Here is a 20,047-nt window from a genome sequence, read left to right on the forward strand (position 1 = left end):
TATGTCCATTTCCTCCAGGTTGTCCAGTTTGTTGGAATAGAGTTGTTCGTAGTATTTTTTAACAATCCTTTGTATTTCGGCGGGATCTGTTGTTATTTCACCTCTTTCATTTCTGATCTTGTTTATTTGGGTCCTCTCCCTTTGCTTCTTGGTGAGCCTGGCTAGAGGTTCATCAATCTTGTTTATCCTTTCAAAGAACCAGCTCTTGGTTTTGTTGATCTTTTGTATTGTTTCTTTGGTCTCTATGTCGTTTATCTGTGCTCTGATCTTTATTATTTCCTTCCTTCTGCTTACACTGGGCTTTTCTTGTTGCTCTTTTTCTAACTCTTTGAGTTGTTGGGTTAGGTAATTTATTACCCCTGTTTCTTGTTTTTTGCAGTAGGCTTGTAGAGCTATGAACTTCCCTCTCAAGACTGCTTTCGCTGTGTCCCATAGATTTTGGATTGTAGTGTTTTCATTGTCATTTGTTGTCATGATGTTTTTTATTTCTTCTTTGATCTCTCTGGTAACCCAGTCATGGTTTAATAGCATGCTGTTTAGTCTCCATGTGTTTGATTTCTTTGGGTTGTTTTTATTGTAGTTGATTTCCAGTTTTATGCCACTGTGGTCTGAGAAGATGCTTGATATGATTTCTATCTTCTTGAATTTGAAGAGACTTTGCCTATGTCCCAACATATGGTCTATCTTTGAAAATGACCCATGTGCGCTTGAGAAGAATGTATATTCTGTGGCTTTGGGGTGAAATGTTCTGAAGATGTCAATTAATTCCATCTGGTCTAGTGAGTCATTTAGGATTGATGTTTCTTTGCTGATGTTTTGTTTAGAGGATTTGTCCAATGGTGATAGTGGGGTATTAAAGTCTCCTACTATGATTGTATTGCTGTCAATGTCTCCCTTAATATCCTCCAGGAGTTTTTTTATGTATTTGGGTGCTCCTGTATTGGGTGCATATATGTTTACCAGAGTTATTTCTTCTTGTTGGATTGCTCCCTTTAGTATTATGAAATGGCCTTCCTTATCTCTTGTTATGTCCTTCAGTTTGAGATCTAATTTGTCAGAAATAAGTATTGCTACCCCAGCTTTTTTTTCAGTTCCATTTGCCTGGAAAACCTTTTTCCATCCCTTCACCCTCAGTCTGTGTGCGTCTTTTTTTCTGAGGTGGGTTTCTTGTAGACAGCAGATATATGGGTCGTGTTTTCTTATCCAATCTGTTACCCTATGTCTTTTGATTGGGGCATTTAATCCATTTACATTTAAAGTTATTATTGATAGGTACTTATTTGTCGCCATTCCTATTCTTTACCCCTGTGTTACTTCTTCGCTTCCTGTTTCTTTCTTTCTTTCTTTTTTTTTTTTTTTTACAGTAGACCCTTTAGCATTTCTTGCATTGCTGGTTTGGTGGTAATAAATTCCCTTAGTCCTTTTTTGTCTGTGAAGCTCCTGATTTCACCTTCAATTTTGATTGACAGCCTTGCTGGGTACAGTATTCTTGGATTCAGCCCCTTCCTTTGCATGACTTTGTATATTTCATTCCATTCCCTTCTGGCCTGATGAGTTTCTGTTGAGAAATCAGTTGCTAGTCTGATGGGGGTTCCTTTGTATGTAACTTTCTGTCTCTCTCTTGCTGCTTTTAAGATTCTTACTTTGTCGTTGGTGTTTGCCAATTTAATTATAATGTGCCTTGGCGTCGGTCTTTTGGGGTTCATTTTGCCTGGGACTCTGTGAGCTTCTTGGATTTGTGTGGGTTTTTTCTTCCCTATATCTGGGAAATTTTCTGTCATTATTTCTTCAAAGAGGTTTTCTATTCCTTGCTCAGCTTCCTTTCCTTCTGGAACCCCTATTATGCGGATGTTGTTTTGTTTCGTGTTGTCCCAAAGTTCCCTTAGACTCTCCTCCTGCCTTTTAATTTTTTTTTCTAGAAGTTGCTTTTCTTGGGTATTTTTTTCCATCTTGTCTTCTAGCTCACTGATGCGGTCCTCTGCTTCTTCTAGTCTACTCTTGATGCTTTCTATTGAGTTCTTTACAGCAGCGATGTCATTTTTCATTTCTTCTTGGTTCTTCTTCATTTCCTCTTGGTTCTTGCTCATATTGTCGAATTTGTCTTCCATTCTTTTCAGCCACCTTATGACCATTTCTCTGAATTCTTTTTCTGGAAGGTTGCTTGCCTCCATTTCGTTTACTTCCTTTTCTGGTGATGCCTGCTTTTCTTTCATATGCGGGCTGCTTCTTTGTCTCCCCATGGTCTCTCTTCTCTGGGTGTCTGGTTATGTAGTTCTCTCTCTCCTGGGTTGATTTAAAGGCACAAAATACAGCACTACCAGGTACAACTCACAAGGCACTGAACAGGAATGTATTCACGATATTAATAACCTCCAATAAAGGTGACCACCAGAGAAAGGCAAATTAGGTGATAGGAGAGAAAGAAGAAGAGGAAAAAAGAAAGAAAGAAAGAAAAAAAGAAAAAAGGAGTGTGAAAATGAAATTGGGAAAAGGGAAAGTAAAGAGAAAAAAAAAAAGTAAGAGAGACAAGAAAGTGACTAAGAGAGAAAGGGGAACAGACTATATATATTGGGGATAAAACTCCAATAGAACAATCACTAATCCCAGCAAATGCCAGCAACAAGTGCCTGGGGATTAATACAAACTACAACACCAACTAATATGGATTGAGGCAAGGGAAAGCTGAAGCACAAAACAAACAAAAAAATAAACAAAAGAAGAATAAGCAAAACAATCTCACAAAAACAGCATATAAATTGGATATAATCTACATTCAAGCAAACAACAACAAAAGGACAGAGAGAAGGACAAGTTTATGGATAGCTCAGACAGCGAAGGGAGAGGTGTATGTGGACTTGGAGCAGGGGATTAGAGATTAGATATGTAAGTAGGGTGAAATTTTAACAAGGGGTAAACAGAAAGAATAGGGAAAATCTAAAGCAGTAAAAGGGTAAGACAAACAGGACACTGAAAAGGGGGAGGTTAGGAAGAGAGTGATGGCCTAAAGGTAGAGTTGAGATAGAGTAAAACGATGCTAAAGGAAAGATAAAAAATAGAATGTAGAACCCTAATCCCAAAATAAAATGAAGAGAAAATAAAATGACACTTTAAAAAAAAAAAAAAAGATAAAATAGCAGTAGTAATAATACGGATTGAAAATAAAAATGTAATCATTAAAAAGGTAAAATCAAGTGATGAAAAAAGAAAAAAAAGTTTCTTGATTAAAAGATGCAAAAAATGAAAATAAAAAAAAATAAAAAAATAAAAAAATAAAAGGTAAAAATAAAATGTGAAGTAGTGAAGGTCATTCACTTCCTCTGTTTTTCTGTTTGGCACGCCTGTTTCTCAGTCCAGACAGTATTGCAGTTCCCTGCGATCCACTGCTCTTCGGTGTTGTAAGCCAGTCCTGATTTTAAGCAGGCGGTGTGTCTTAATTTCTCGTATTCCTTTATTTTTGATTACGCAAGAGTCAATTTGTGATTCAGCCCCTGGGTGGCAGTGTTTCTGGATTGACTTCCGGGTCTATCTATGGCCTCTCTAGGCAGTGTTAGAGCCTTCTTTCCCTGTGGCACTCGCCACCGGCCTGTGGGCGTGGTCTGCCTCAGAGCTGACTCTCTGATGGTCACTCCCCGCTCCGATCCCCAGGTTCCAGAAAAACAACTTTCCCCTGCAGTCTCCCAGGGTGTCCCCAACTGGGTGATCCTATGTATTGGGCTTAGTAATCAGAAGCAAGGATTTGAAGAGGAAAAAGCCCAAGTGTGCGAACTCCAGGACTGCGAGTAGACCCAGGCACAAAGGGAGCGCACAGGCTGCGCGTAAGTCTGGACAGCCTGAAATTCTTAGGGTGTCCCTGCACTTCAGATCAAAATGGGTTGCTTTTTAGAGTGCCCTTCTCTTAGCAGCTCTGAGGACCCCTTTCCACAATCACAGATCACGCCAGCCCCTACAGCCACGGATTTTTCTAGGCACAGACTTCCCTGGTCCTCCAGCTCCCGCAAAACGCGCGTTCCTCTCTCCCGCCGGGACCAGAGACCTCACCTTATCCCAGGCGAAATCTGACCTTTCCGTGGTGGAGTGTAGAGCTCCTCTGAACCCGTGTGCTTGCGCCAGTTGGGGAGCGTTGTTCTGGGGCTCGCAGCTGTTCCTGGGGTGCCGCAGTTGTGGATTCTCAGGCTTCAGATAAGCTCCACTTTCCGGATCAAGATGGCGCAGACTCCGCGTCCAAGCCCGCAGCTCCGGGAGGGGACCCAGCCGCAGTTGGTGCTGCCAGGTCAGGGGAACCCCGTTCAGCAGTCCCCCACCTCCTTCTGGAATTCAGCTGTCTCCCAACCAGCCAACAAACACTCCTTGTGCGTCCCTCAGCTGTTCTTTCTTTCTGCTCCGGGACAAGGCTCAGAACACGTCTGTCTATTCCGCCACCATTATTCCCTCTCACCTCAAACTAGTATACTTTCTTTAAAAACATTGAAGGCAGCCTGTGATTCAAATTACATCCACTTATTAGACAAAAGCCATACTTACAAATCTCTTTAAGAATAGGCCCTTCTCTATCTTTAGCCCCCACAAGGCTACAGAGAGACTATGTCTCTAAATTCCTTAGAAGCTCTTTTGGGCATGCTCTCAAATATGTGTGAAGTCTCAACAAAGGATCCAATAGCTTAATCTTTATACAGAGATCCCATTTTACTGCTCTGGATTTGAAGTTTTTGCTTGGAGATAGTAGAATGAGAAAGTTATCTTTTCTAACCCAGAAAGTCCTGGTTCTCTCTATTTCCTCTAAGTCCTACTAAAAAAACAAAGTAGTTTCTTCTTTAACTCATCTCCACTTGTCTTTTAGCATAGGCAACTAGAAAAACACAGTTTGCACTTTCTCATTCATCTTGGAACTCTCCCCAGTCAGATCCATGAATTCATTAGGTATCCTTTTTATTTGTCGCATAATGAGAGGCAACAGCTTTGCTAACTGTCCTACCAGTATGTGACTCAGGTGCTCTTTTCTCCAGCTTCCATGAACAGTTTTCTTGGTGTTCTTCAAGTCCCCCCACCCCCCTGCAAGAGTCTTCTGTTATCTTGCATCTTTCAAGAAACTTCTAGCTTTTCCCCAGTGTCCAATCCCAAAACCATGTTTTAACTTTTTGTTACAGCAGCCCTCTACTTCCAGATACCAAATTTTGTTCTGGTTATCTGTTGCTGCCTAACAGCATTCTAAACCTCTTGTCTCAAAGTAAAGAATGTATATTGGAAAGAATTCAAAGCATTCTATACTCTGTATTTAGTGGACTACATGAAAAACGTTACTCTCTAACATATGCTTGCCCACATGATTTTTCTTTTTCTGCCTATTTCTGTTCAGAATGTAACATACCACTTCATCACTCTCTGCCCTTGGCTGTCTTGGAAGTAGATTTATTTACTGAAGGCAAAACAAAAGAATGAAGGTTAGGGGAACAGAAGAGGTAGAGGCAGGAATGACTTTGGCCATGCCAGAAAATTATTACTGTGTGGTAAGGTAGCAATTTGTCCAGGTGTCTGATTTGTGTACCTCTGAGTCCCAAAGCTAGAGGCAGGTGGTTGAACAAAGTTAATTTCTAGCTGTCTTATGGAGGGCTGAATTTTTCTGGGTTGGAGAGACTACTTATGCTAAATCCAGCTGCAAATGTATAATAAAGGGAAACAACGCCCCCCCCCCCCATTTTGTTTTAGGATGACTTGAGCTTCCATTCTTACAATTGGTACAAGATTGTCTTTGGCATTTTAATAAGGAGCTGACGCATTTTGACTCTTAATTAATGTATTTTGAACAAAGCATAAAAGTTGAAGCAAGAGTACCAGGGCCTGTGAACCTGCAACTTCCTTAACATGGAAGTCTCAGAATCATCATACTTGGTGAGGACCAGGAGACTCCATTTGGCATTCTCACCAAAGTTTGACACCTGGCTTCTCTAGTTCTTGAGATCTCTTGAGCTTAGTATCCTTGATTCCCTCCCCTCACCCCCCCCCCCAGAAATGTCTTTGATATGTGTCAATTACTCACCAATAATGCCAACATTTATTGAAAGTTTACATTATGCCTGGAACTGTGTTAGCTGAGGGAACTGCTATTCATGTTATCACATTGAATCACAGCCACCATGGGGGTTAAGCACCATAATTATTCCCATTTTACAGATGAGGATAGTTGAGATTTAGAGAGAACAAACAACTTGCCCAAATTCATACAAGCAGTAAGTGAGAGCAGAGAGCTTCTGCCAGATGTGTCCCACCCTGGTTAAATGGTGACCCTCACATTCTACCATGTGTGTATATAGACTGGCAAAGGGCTTTGTGACCCTCACATTCTACCATGTGTGTATATAGACTGGCAAAGGGCTTTGTGACCCTCACATTCTACCATGTGTGTATATAGACTGGCAAAGGGCTTTGGTGACACAGTTGCCATCCAGAAAGTGACAAACAATTGCTTACATAAGCAACCGATTGTTAGAAGATGCAGCTTTCATCCAAACTAAGAGATCAGAGGGAAAGATCATACTGAGACCCCACCCACTCTTTCAATTCATCTGCCCAAGACCTGTCATGGAAACCCCTGGAAATGCCTTCTGTGCACCTCTCTGAACTATGTCCATAAGACTCAGCCAGTGCCTCAAAAGGTTATTAGCTAACTTGGGGAGTTGAGCTGGTACAAGAAAAAATAGTAAGAATACAGGGTAGCAAATACTAAATGACAAAGGTGTGATACAGTGAGTACTGTGGGGGTCTCAGGAACCACTCCCAGGCTGCAAGCCAGGAAGCGCAGATAAGGAGGGGACCCTGATTAACCTGTGCCACTGGCTGGCAGTGCCAGTGTCCACACTCCCTTGGCAGGTATACCAGCCAGCAGAGAGGTGATGGCCGAGCTGTTTGCATGAGATGCTTGTGGCAGTATTGCCTGCTTTGTTTCCGATTGGTGTAAGAATTTTTATGCTGTAGCTTTTCTTTGATTCTGCGAATTGGAGTCGTTTGAGCTGGCGAGCAGTCATTCTGCCACCTAGAGCAGGCAAGAAACGGGAGACCCTGGAAAGAAGAGTGCTGTAAGGAAAGACCCTCCTGCTCCAGCCAGGTGGGTGTCCCTTCTGCCTTGGTACACTCAGCGAGGAGCAGAAAGGAACTGGCAGGCTTCTGACTTTGTCTATGGGACAGTCTGTGAACCATCTTGCTATTTTTATTTTCATTTTTACTTGCAACACAAACCTTCGCTTCACTGTGCATTCCGTCAGCTTCTGGGCACATGAGAGGTAGGCAGGTGGGGACCAGGGATGGTGACTGGAGACTCTTAAGCAACTATGCTGTCCTTCAGGCATGGGGCAGAAGAGAAAAAAAGGGGTCTGTCTGCGAATGGACTTGACAGAGGTCAGCGCCCTGCAGGTTTCAGATAGTCTTAAAGATTTCTAGCTTACACCTGTGTCCAAGCACCCTCTTTCTCTCATCAAATCTATTTGACCTTGGAGGTTGACGGGCAGTGGCCCCAAACGTGCCTCCCTAGATAGTAGGGGTGGGCAAACAGAAGAGCTTCCACCTCCTCCACCCATTTCTGCAGCCCCGGCGAAGACGCAGGTGTGATTGTGGCCCAAGGGTGTGGGCGCCGGGGATGAATTAGTTAAGGCGGGGGGCGCCGGGGTGAGTAGTCCAATACAGAAGAACAGCAGTTTGCCAGAGTTAACGTGGGCAGCTTCTTTGGGTAGGAAAGGAAGGAGGACCGTCTGCCAAGCTCCAGCTCGCCCCCCGCGTGTGCCTGTGTGCGCGCGCGAGTGTGAGTGCGCGCGCGCCAAGGCGTTCCTCAGGTTGCGCTGCCTGGAAACCAAGGGAGCTTGGTTATTGGCAAGGCGACGGAGTGGGGGTGGGGGCTCCCCGACCCTCGGGGAAGCGCGCGGGCTGCCGAGCCGAGCCCTGAATACCGGCTCCCGGCGCGCGCTAAGGCAGAGTGGGGCGGGCGCTGCGAGAGGCCTCCAGGCCCCGGGGGGCTCGCCGGGGAGGAGCTGGGGAGGAGGCCGAAGCTGCATGGAGTTTCTAGGGCGCGCAACTCCAGCGGGGCCTCGGCCACTGGGCTCCCGGGCGCTGCGAGGCAGCCGCGCACATGGGCTGAGCCCGCGCGCTGGGGCTCTGCACGGCCAGCGGGAGCGGGAGGGGTAGAGGAGCGCGCCGTGCAGGGTGCGGGGCACGCGATCCCCAGACGGGAGCCGAAGACAAGGACAGGGAGGCACGCGCCCAGATAGTGCTCCAAGCCGACGAGGGACTCGCGCTGGCTCGGCGCGCGCTTGGGGAGCGGCCTGGGGCGCCGTGGGAGCCGGCGGCAGCGAGGATGCCGGCGCGGGGACGCGGCCGCTGGCTGGGTGTGTGAGTGTGCGGCGAGAGCTGCCCGCCGGCGCCCGCATCCGCGCCGCCCCCTCCCTGCGGGCCTCTGAGGGAGCCCCCCAGCTCCGCGCCTCCGCGCCTTGGAACCCGGGCTTCAGGGCTGTGGGCCCGCGCGGCCGGCCCTGGCCCTGCGAGAGGTGAGTGCCACCACCCGTTCGCCCCCTCTCCTCGTCTCCTGCCCTCGCCTTCCCCTGCGTTCTCACCCCTCTCCACGGTGCGCAAAGCCCTTGGCTGTCTCGGGCCCCTCTCCCCGAAGTGGGCGGGCAGGTGGCCGACAATGCCTCCATACCTGTTGGCCCGGACAGAGGGCATCCCAGCTCGCCTGAGCCACCTTGCTCCCCTTTGGGGTGGCTCCTGGACGCCGCCCGGGGGCGTGGGGCTGGGAAAGGGCCATGGGTGTCCCACTTGGATGTCCCGGAACTGTGCCGGCTGTAGGTTGGGGGCCAGGCGCCAGGGCGGAGGGAAGGGACGGGAGGGCAGGGAATCCGAACCGCAGCCCAGGTGGGAGGGCAGCACGGCTTCCAGGTCTTCGGGAAGCCGGGAGTCATGGCGATCAGGCGAGGCGGGAGGCGGGAGGCAGGCTTCTCTCCACCTCCAGCCCCTAGCGCGGGTTGCTCGCCTGCCTGGGCGCACGCTCCTCGCCTCCACCCGATCGGGGTCCGGGCCCTGCGGAGTTCGGGATAACCGGGGAGGCCTCTGGCAGCCCAGACTGGGACCTGCTGATGCTCAGCTGGCCTCTGGGCATCAAGCAGCTCCGTGGGTCCGGCGCCTGGGCAGCGGCAGGCTTCGGCTCTCAGGGTAGTTTGGGTTGAAACTCGTGTTCCACCCTCCCCGGACTGGCCGCCACAAGGAGTGAACTTCCTCAGACTTGGCCTGAGGGCTCCTAGGCAGCAGGTAGTTCTGGGGCCGGGCGGGGGACCAGGGCGAGCGCGGAACGCCTCTCACCTACAGGACGGTGGTGCGGAGGGTGGATGGAGGGTTCGTTCGTTTCGCCTCCGAGGCGCCAGCCACGTGCGCCCTCTGCCCCCGCCCGCCGCGGCGCTTCCACAGCTCTTTCTGATTTGGGGAGGAGTGTGTGAGGAAGGCGCCTTGCTTGCCATTGCCCAGGTTCCCGCTCTTAGCCCAGGTGAAACAGGGACTGCAGTTCCCTGGGTGCCAAGACCGGGGCGCCATCCCAACCCCTGAGCCCATTTTTCCGCAGAAAAAGGAGACTTAACCTGGGCTCAGAGAATAGGGGCTCATTGCGGACTGTGTGTGGCTATGTTGGGTCGCGAAGTCTGATTAGTTTTAATAGTTACATTCCAGAGTGAGTAAGAGCGGCCTGGTGATAGAGGTGAGGTGACCTCTGGAAGAATGGTGAAATTTCTGCCTTCTGTGTCCAGACACACCCAGCGTTTGTGCAAAAGGCAACACTTAACTCTCAGGATTTCCACATTTTGCTTCTTTAACTGCCGACTTTTAGTAAAAAAGATAAACTCTTTTTCAAGTCAGGCATCAGAGCTTTGGAAAGGGTTTTAAAGCCATTTGGTGTGAAATTGTCTGGAGGCTAGAGCAGGACAGGTTTTTTTTTTTTTTTTTTTTCCAAATCAAAGCCTGACTGCAGCTCTCCTTGGCTTGCTGGTGGTTTTAATTTCATCTTGGGAGGAGGAGTGTCCATGGAGTCCCAATTTTATTTATTGGAGGCTTTGACTGAAGCCTAGATGGCAGCTGAGACCTCCCTCCCCCATGCTTGCAGCTCTGGGTGGCATCCAGCTCAGGATTCATTCCTGGGCTCCCGAGCTGGGCGCTGCTAGTCCCTTAGGCAGTTGGTGGTGGCCCTGATGAGTGCCCCGTGGATGCTCTGGGCTGCGTTCCCCCAGCAGCAAGGCCCTCCTTGTTGAGTTCACTGCAGACCTGTGGGTTTTTCATGGCACCAGCTGCCTGGAGAACAGCTATGTTTACTGAGAAGCTGGTCTAAGACACTGACATTGGTTACTGGATCTATCCAAGTGGAGTAATGAAAACAAAACTGGTAGGAAACCCAATCCCTAGGCTATTTTATTGGAGGAGCGCTAAATCCTCTTAGAATGATCACCTTTCTCTGAACTCAGAATGTAACTATTGCCAGTAATCAGGCCTTCGGTGAGAGTGCAGAGTAAGGGCTTTTTAGAAAGAAAATAATTTAATTCAGCTGGTTCTGTGGAGAAACTGATGGGCATGACTCGATGAAGACACACCACTCTAAGGGGCGGTGGGGATTGGCATGCAGTGAGGGTGTGTGTGTGTGTGTATGACAGCTGCTTGGTTGACTTGAACGTTGATCTCCACGGTGGGAGGACTCTGATCTGTGCTTAATACTGGGGAGTGTTGGGCTCCAGTCTAGAAATTTCTTTTCCATGGTGAGTGGACAGTGTGCTCCGAGGTCACCAGCCAGTGAGAGAGGTTTCTGTGCACTTTAAGCCTGCAGTCCAGGCTTTGCCAGCCCAGTTCATTACAGGCCGCCCATGCAGTACTCTTGGGTGGCAGAAAGGATGCTAGTTCTTATGCTGAGAGGAATTCTCCTGGCTCTGATAGAACTTTGGACATTTCAGGTCTTTGAAGACACTCTTTATTCAGATGTCGGAGCCTCTGCTTACGGAAAGACGCTCTCACACATTTGAGCTCACATAATCCTAATTTTTCATATTTGCAAACGGATACTAAGGGAGGTTAGGTTAAGTAACTTTCCTGGGGCTGCGTAGCTTGTGAGAAAGAGGCAGGGTTATGGTTTGATTCTAAGAGGCTGGGCTTTCTGATCCTAAGTCCCGGGCTCTTTCCACACTGCTGCCTATGATCTGAAGCGTATTGGACCTTTGGTGCCTCTTTCGGAGTCAGACCCATAGTGGGTGCCCTGTCTGTGTTTGCTGAGTGAATCTAGGTCAGCGTCTCATTCCTCATTCCCGATGAGGAAGCTCAAGCTTGGGAGGGAGCTGGGCTTTGTGCAGTGGGTCAGAGGAGAAGGCCCTGCCCTCTAGGGGTGCCCCTATCCCAGGCTTGTGAGGTATAAGACCAGATTTGGTTTGATTATGGGCGACTGCTTGTTTGTTTGCATACTCCCTATCAGTGTGCTCACATTAGTGTGGGGTGGGTGGCATCTTTGCCCTTCACTGGAGGCTTAACCTAATGTAGTCAGAGTGTTTGAAACATCCTTTTATGATGAAGAACCATTAGGCAGTGCAATGAACAATAGCCTCCGATTCGTGTTAAAACTGTGCGCCCTGGCTCTCAAGCGATGAAACCGTCTTCAAGATGGGCAGCCTAGACTGATCCCTCAGTCACTCAGTTTCAGAATAATTCTGAATGTGGTTAGAAAGATGGAAAATTAAAACACAGTGGTTGTATCCGGCCTGTGGCTTTTAAAGTGAAGTAGGATTTTAATCATTTAAACAAGATCATCTAATAAGTGGTTAGTTGATATATTATCTAACAAAATGTATTCAGTGCCTGTTATGTGGTATGGATATTGAGATAAATATGACACAGCACCTGTCATAAAAATTCACAGGAGAGTGGGGAAGGCAGACCATGGATTGGGGGCACACATTGGTGAGCAGAGACAGCAGGCAGCTAGCTTAGGATGGAAGTGATGTCTGAGCTGAGCTTAAAGGGTGATTAGGAAGTGGTCAGCCTTAAATAGGTAATCCATGCAGAGGACATAGGGTAGGCACAGGGAGAGAGGTAAGAAAACATATAGAGAATATGGGGAAGCAGCTGGTAGTTTGGAGTTCCTGGAGCTTATAGGTCGAGGCAGAGAGTGACAAGAGAAGAAGCTAGAATGATAGATGGAGGTCTTCGGTCAGGACTGGAGGTGCCACATTTCTCCATTAGGGGATGGGCAGCATGGTCAGATTTGAAGTTTAGGTAAGACTTGTTGGGGACCTTGTAGAGAATGGATTTGGCAATCCAGCGGTATGGATACCAGTGAGGTGGCTGGTGCTGAGACCATGGGGTGTGGAGCAGAAGAGATGGATTGGGCACACATTTAGGAGAATTCTCAGAGTTCCTGGGTTACAAGCAACAGAAACCAACTCTGTATAACAACTAAACCAAAGAGAATGTATTAGCAGTATTGATGGGAACTCACAGGACTGAAGACACACCTAAAAAGCCAGGCTTGGAGCAGACAGGAATTAGGCAGAGGGGATATTGGTGGCAGGAATGGCCCATGGTTTCTCTCAGGACATTGTATGGAAGCAAATGATCTCCAGCCTTTTCCTCCTCCATCCTCCTCCATCCTCCTCCTCCTCCTCCTCCTCCTCATTCTCCTCCTCCTCCTCCTCCTCCTCCTCCTCATTCCCCTCCTCCTCCTCCTCCTCCTCCTCCTCCTCCTCATCCTCATTCTCCTCCTCCTCCTCCTCCTCATTCCCCTCCTCCTCCTCCTCTTCCTCCTTCCTCCTCCTCCTCCTCCTCCTCCTCCTCCTCCTCCTCCTCCTCCTCCTCCTCCTCCTTATTCTCCTCCTCCTCCTCGTCCTCCTCCTCCTCCTCCTCCTCATCGCATTCTTCTGTTACATTCAAATGCACAGAGGAAATGTCCACTTGGCATAGCTTTGGGTTTGCATGTTTAGTAGCACTTTTCTGAAATATCATTGGAATGGGGAGAGGTAGTTTTCTGAAAGACACGAATGACCCTGTGAAAACACGGCGACTTAGAAGTTGGGCATGTCCTCCACAGGAAGGGATGTTGGTGAGGCTTTTTGATTAATTGATGTAGGAGTAGGAGAAAGGAAGGGTACAGCATGACTCCTGGGTTTCTGATTTAGGTAATGAGGTGGATAAAAAATGAAACTGTGGCTAAGACTAAATAACTCACTTTTTCCCCCAATGGCAGGGCTATGGGCAGCATTGTCTGATCAGTCTGCCCGAGAAGGTGGTGACCTATTTTTAAAAGTCTCATTAAGGGGCTGTGCTCCTATCAATAAGACCATTTAAGTAGTTACTTTATCTCATGCCCCACAAATCTGTGTACTTTGAGTACATTGTCATCCATTCAACCAATATTTATTATGCATCTCTGGCTTAGGTCCTGGAGAAAAAGGTGAAATAGACAGAGGTGGTACACTCGTATTCTGGTGGTACAAGACAATAAAATAGAAAATAAAATTAGACGATCTGATGGAGACCGGTGCAGTGAGTGCTCACCAAGGAGCCCTATTTAAAGAGGTAGGTCAGGGGAAGACCTGGAGAAGAACTTCCAGACAGTGGGTGCATCCAGTGCAAAGTCCTGAGGTCTGAACATGCTGGGTGCATTAAAGGAACAGGAAGGAGGCTGGCATGACAAGAGGTGAGTTTAGAGAAGCAGGGACTAGTTCATGGGGAGCCTCAGAAGTCACCCTGTAGAGTTTGAATTTGATACTGTGTTTGAGGGAAGCCACTGGAGGGTTTTAAATGGGAGAGTGAGTGACTTAAACATGTTTTCGAAAGATCATACCCGCAGCTTTGCATTCTGTGTGCACTATCTTGGTACAGTAAAACGAGTCTTAATTAGAGTGTAAAATGAAACATGTAATGTTTAAGAGTAACAGATGGAGAGAAAATGCTTTGGTAACCTTAATTTAGTGGTTTCTAATGTAGCAATTAAGTGTGGGTACTGACAAAACCACATTTTAGAAGAATAATGAAAATCAGTGGTCTAAAAATGTTCATACTGCTTGTTCAAAGATGTTGGCATTTTGACTGATTTTTATTTTTATTTTTTGAAAATGAGCACATATTTATTTTATAATCAGAAAAGAATTGTTTGAAAATGTGGACACTGATGACCACAAATGTCTTGAATGGGTGTTGTAAGAAGCATATCTACGAAACACTTTTTCCTACCATTCTATTTCTGGACATATTTTGCACCAGCTGCCCCAATGGGTGGCTCTTTGTTTGATTCTTAAAAACATTTTTAGTTGCAAAAGCAATCATTTATTAAAAATTAAAGCAATACAGAAATGTTACATAAAAAGTGATAGCACTTTTCTGTTCTCTCATTCCCCAGACAATTACCATTCTGTACATATATTGTTAGACATTTTTCCTATGCATTCCAAATATCCTATATAATAAAAGTGTAATATGCTAATTAGACCAGGTGTCCTTCTGGGTGACCTTCCCCATGAAGCCGGAGCTGAGGGAAGCCTGGTCCCGGGTGCCAGAGGGAAGCTGGTGCCGGCAGCCAGAGGAAGGAAGGCCTACTCCTGCACGATTTTCATGCATCAGGCCTTTAGTATTAGTACATCTAATATTTTGTTGAAGGATTTTGGAATATTGCTGTAACAAAATTCCTTCCTCTACAGCTTGAAACCTAGGTGACCTTCCCCCCTTAAATCAAAGTCATCAGGAAACTTGAATATATAGCTTAGCTAGGAGAAGCTGCATCTTGCCTTTTTAGTTCAGAGTGTTCACTGAAAGCATACTTTATACTTATAAAGAATAGAGCAATTAAATATTCATTAAATGTTCATTTTTTGAGCATTGAAATATATTGCTCTAACATTGGAGCCCAGAAGTTGGTACATGATTACAAACCACTTGCAGTGTTTCATTAACAAAAGTTAGCCAATATGGAAGCTCAGAAGTGCAAATTAGGGAGCTTAGCTAATTATTTTGGTGACATATTTATTGCAGTGGAGTACTATCCTTTGAAAACAGGAAAGGAAAAACCTTCAATGAAGTGTTCCTTAGAGGCGTTGATGTGTTTGGGAAGAGCTGTACATTTGTGTGGTCTCATCGTGCAGACGGGGTGTGGGGCTGGTGTTGGGAATGAAACTCAGTGTTAGGGTAATTGAACAGTGTCAGATTGGTCTCATTATGTGATTCAGCAGAATTACTACTTTCTCATCATTATTTTAATTACATCCTTTCTTGGAGAAGAGAAGAGCCAATATGTGCTTAGAAGAGAATGGTTATAAAAGTAATAGAACCATGGAGTTTACGGGGGAGCGGGGAGCAGGGACCAAGGTTATCTCATTTTATAGATGGGAAGAATGAGGACCGCAGGAGTAAATGACATGCACTCTGTCAAACAGAGTCTATTTCCTCACCCTAGAACCTCTTCCCTGTACTCCGCAATGGCTCTGTGTTGTCAGTAAATGTATTTGTTTTGGTAAACCCAAGAATTAGAAAAGCACTCTGAAGCTGATGAAAAAATGGGAGGGTGTTTGAGCTGTTCGTTCATTCTGTAAAATTGTAATCTGTTTGTGTACTGATAACAGGCCCGACTACTGTGTAAACATCTTTATAGCCTGGGAAGAAAGCCCCAAACATCTGTACTACACATTGATGTAGCATGTCAGCCTCCAGCATTCCTACGGCTTGTCCTTAAAGCCAGTTGTTCTGTTTAATCTGGTCTATGGTGGCCAATTCATTTTATACACAGTCACGTAAACACATTCCATACCCAGCAGGAAGTGACAAGTATTCATCCTCCTCTGATTATTAGTATTTCCTCATTTTACAGATGAAGAAACGAAGATGCAGCAAAGCTGGTTAACTTGCCCAGGGTCCCAGGTTAGCCTGTGGTGGGAACCATAGAGGCATGTGATGTACTACCTGAAATCTCCACCTTCCATTGCCCCTCAAAGACAAGCACACTTTCTACACGAAAGATCAGACTTTCCCTGGCTGATGTGGCTTGGTTGTTAGGCGTCATCCCATGTACCAGGAGGTTGCTGGTTCCATTCCGGATTTCCGATCAAGGGGGCATGTCTGGGTTTTGGGCTTGATCCCCGGTAGGAGGTATGCAGGAGGCAGTCGACTTATTGACGAGGCCTTCTTACATTGATGTTTCTATCTTTCTCTCCCTCTCCCTTCCTCTCTCTCTCAAAATCAATAGACTATTCTTTTTTTTTTCTTTTTTTTTAAAAAATAGGAAGAGCAGACTCTGACTTTGTGAAATTGCTTTAACTAGTTGAATTACCTTTTGTCTGGGCAAACTCATGGATGTAGACCTGGAAAGATCTCTTCTGGGGATTGAGTTTTCAAGTCTGTTCTGTGGGTTGACCCCAACCCCTTCCCTTCATGAGTTACTTGGTGGCAGCAGGTTGAGGATGGATCATCTCTCAGCTGAGGCTGGTGGTCCTCTTTTCACTCCCAGACCCAGTCCTCAAGTTAGTTGCAAGGATGCTAACCCGCTTCTGAGCTCTGGTAGATCTAAGTACTGCTGTATTCCAGCTTGGCTCCTGTTTTATCTTTTAATAAATACCAAAGTTCTCTACTTCTCACACATAGAGAAATAAATGCTTCTTTCAAAAACCCAGAGGCACGGAATCTGTGGGGCCCTCAAAGGGCAGGAATCACAGGGGAAGGATCACAAAATTAAAAAGGAGGGAAATATAAATACTGGCAGATACTGTCAATGGGTCCTCACTCAGAGATCATAGCCTTAAATTTGTAGTTACGGTGCAGGCTGACTCAGAGTCTTGCACACCAGGAGGGACTGAACAAGGGCATCGCCGTGGACTCTTCTACTCCCTCCGTTTTGGCCTCTGGCCCTGGGGTCCATGTGCTTTGGGATCTCTGAATGAAAGGTGTTGCTGAAAAAGAAAGTTCTGTACTCTGATTTGAAATGGTGCAGTTGCCGAGAGAGAGAGAGAGAGAGAGAGAGAGAGAGAGAGAGAGAGAGAGAGAGAGAGAGAGAGACAACTAAAAGCTAAAAGATGGCTTTCTTTTGGAGTGAGCACCTTGCAGGAGCTTGGCGGTCCGGGGCGTAACCTCAGACGCGAATGTAAACACAAGAGGCAGGTTCTGATTCGGGATGGTGACCCATCATCACTTGGAACTTTAGTGGGTGATCCTGCTCTCTTCTTGGGAAGGGTGATACAGACCTTTCCAGAGGGAAGTCGGTTGACCCTGGATTTGAGTTTTAGAACCAGAAGTGGAGAATCTAGCTCAGTGTTTCTCAAACTTTGCTGCGCATTAGAATCCTCTGAGGAGCCTTAAAAATGTCCCAGTGCCCCATCACATCCCAGGAAAGTGACGTCAGATTCTTGGGAGTGATGGGACCCAGACCCCCAGGTGATTCAGTGCACTGTACAGTCAACTTTGAGAATCAGGGCTCTCAGCTGTTCTCAAACTGAGGTACCCTGCAAGTCCCTGAGGGATGTTGTTCAAACGCAAATTCTGATGCCAGGTCTGGAGCAGGCCTGGCGCCTGCGTTTCTAAGAAGCTCCAGGTTCTCCTGCTGCTTCTCATGGGCCACACGGGGAAGGCAAGGCCCAGGCAGGAGAATCAGGTTCCTGATCTGTTTGGCTTCACATGAAAGGCTTCTGGAACCATTGCCTTTTCATGGGATTATCTTTGGTTCATTCAGAGTAGGAGAACCATGAGCCTGGACCCTGCCTCCCCCTCCCTCTTTAATATTATAAAGAACAGATTAATTAAATACTCATTAAAAATTCATCTCTGGACATTTAAAAATTATTGCTCTAGTATTGGAGCCCAAAAGTTAGAATCATGACTATAAATCACTTGCACCTCTTTGTCCTTCAGAATCCAGAGCATCCTTCTGCCCCTGGTCAGCATTTATAGAGTCAGAATCAGAGGCTCAGAGAGCTGCAAGGGACCTTACCAATTATCTAGTCTAAACCCCTTAGTTTTGAAAGGGAGGAAACTGATTGGTCCAGGGCTGCTGTGGACTTGAGACCAGGAGGAGGGACATGGCAGGATGAGGCTTGGGGAGAAGGAACCCCTGCTGCTCCCCATGCAGGGGAATCAGGAGACAGAGGCACCCAGAAAGACAGACGATGTAGTCAGAGTAAAAGCGCCTGTGGATCGAGAGACATTGCTGTTAATTATACCTGTGATTTTCCATCGCCTTCCTCCAGCCAACTTTAGGTAACTGCACAGGAGCTTGACAAAGTTCTTTGCTTATGCGGTTGGAGCTGACACTTTGACAGATGTTCAGTAGCTTGTTCCCAGGTGGGATGCTAATGCAGGCTGCCCTACCTGATGCAAAATAATTACATTTACTGTTTTCACCCCAATATTTTCCTCCTGTCATTGAAACAAATAAAGAACACTCTTGACATATAGGTTTCTTGATGTCATGATGATTATTTAAACCTGTTGTAAGAATAGTTCCTAATTGATGCTCTTGGCATTTATCACCTAGATGTGATGTGTTCAGCATGTGATGACTAATAGATTATATTTTGTTGGATCCTTTCCTTCTGCTTTTTTCAACTGAAGGCACCTGTTTCAGCATGTCAGTGTTGACGGGGACAATTTCCTGCCTATCTCTTCATGCTTTGCTTCACATGAAGGTTCAGAGACTGAAGGGGACATTGCATGCTCAGGGCGGGTGTATTTCGTCCTAGAAGATCAAGTCTTTAAAATAGAGTAGGAAAAGACTTAGGGGCACATGAAAGTTAGCATAAAGGTTGAGGCAGTATAATTATAGCTAATGGTTATATAAGTACTCCTTTCTAAGTACTTCACATATGTTAACTCATTGAATCCCTTCAACAACCCAGGGAGGTAAGGTAGATGCCATTATTGTCTCCATTTGTGTAGATGAGGATGCCGAACCACAGAGAAGTTAAGTACCTTCCTGAAAGTCACACAGCTAATGAGTAGTGAAGCTTGTCTCACGGCTCTGGAAGCTGGGCTCTTAGGCCACTAGGCTGTACTGCCTCTGTAATGCCGATTGTCCAGATGTGCTAGGCGTTTCAGAGAACTTCCATCGGACACTTTTACACAGACTCCGACGTTCCCCTCTCAGAGCACCCTTTTACCTTCACGGGGGTGGGTTCTCCCTCACACCATTGGAGTCGGTCCTGCTGGTGTTGGCCCTGTCCTATTTCCCCAGTCTTTGCTTTTCTAGCTCTCTGTAGATGTGTCAATTGATGGGCCCACATGTGGGCAAACCCCAGCTCGTAAAGAAGAGAAGCCACAACAATGGGTAAGGTTGGAATGTCATTTGGGGCAACCCTGTGCACGGTAAGCACCAGATACCTGTTTTGCATTTGACTTAGAGACTTTACTACTGCACTCTGTTTGGTCTTAATCCTCCTTTGGTGTCTACCCTTTACCCATGTCGTCGTAGGCTTCCGAGACTGTGGCTCTGCTGTGTTTTGAGCACGGTAGCCTCTGTTTTGTACTTGCTGGATTGTTCAGATTGATCACATTACCCAAAAAGGAGTCTCAGTGGGGGTTCCATACCTGGTGGAGACAGGGGACCCCCTGAGTTCTCCTTCACTTCAGGTCTGCTCTCTGGGCTGGATTTTCTGAATCTGGTCCTTGCCTTGATTGCTCTGTCCTTGATCGGGGGCTGGTCTGCCTGATGGCTCATTGGTAATCAGCTGGCCTGGTCTTGGTGCTCCCTTTCTTCTCACTGGCCTGGTGTTGCCACCTGATTTTCACACTACAGCCGTTCGCTTAATGCAGTGGTCGGCAAACTCATTAGTCAACAGAGCCAAATATCAACAGTACAACGATTGAAATTTCTTTTGAGAGCCAAATTTTTTAAACTTAAACTTCTTCTAACGCCACTTCTTCAAAATAGACTTGCCCAGGCCGTGGTATTTTGTGGAAGAGCCACACTCAAGGGGCCAAAGAGCCGCATGTGGCTCGTGAGCCGCAGTTTGATGACCATTGGAATGGTTAGCAAACTTTTTTTTAAAGGGGCAGATAGTAAATATTTTAAGCTTTGTAG

The 20,047-nt window shown here is 46.6% G+C and overlaps 1 protein-coding gene across 7 annotated transcripts in view; it reads left to right on the forward strand.

Annotated features, from left to right (window-relative positions):
- CALN1 (calneuron 1) overlaps positions 1 to 20,047 on the forward strand; it is a 440,008-nt gene that overhangs the window by 91,009 nt on the left and 328,952 nt on the right. The window contains exon 1 of one of the 7 annotated variants that reach the window (XM_080679984.1): positions 7,778 to 8,528. The exons of 5 other annotated variants lie outside the window; for them this stretch is intronic. The gene's annotated coding sequence lies outside the window, so the exon portion shown is untranslated. Of the gene's footprint in view, positions 1 to 7,777; positions 8,529 to 20,047 lie in introns of those variants that run through there. One more of the 7 variants, XM_080679982.1, reaches the window with a different exon arrangement.

This window comes from Plecotus auritus, assembly GCF_963455305.1.
Source record: "Plecotus auritus genome assembly, chromosome: 7".
Classification (NCBI taxonomy): domain Eukaryota; kingdom Metazoa; phylum Chordata; class Mammalia; order Chiroptera; family Vespertilionidae; genus Plecotus; species Plecotus auritus.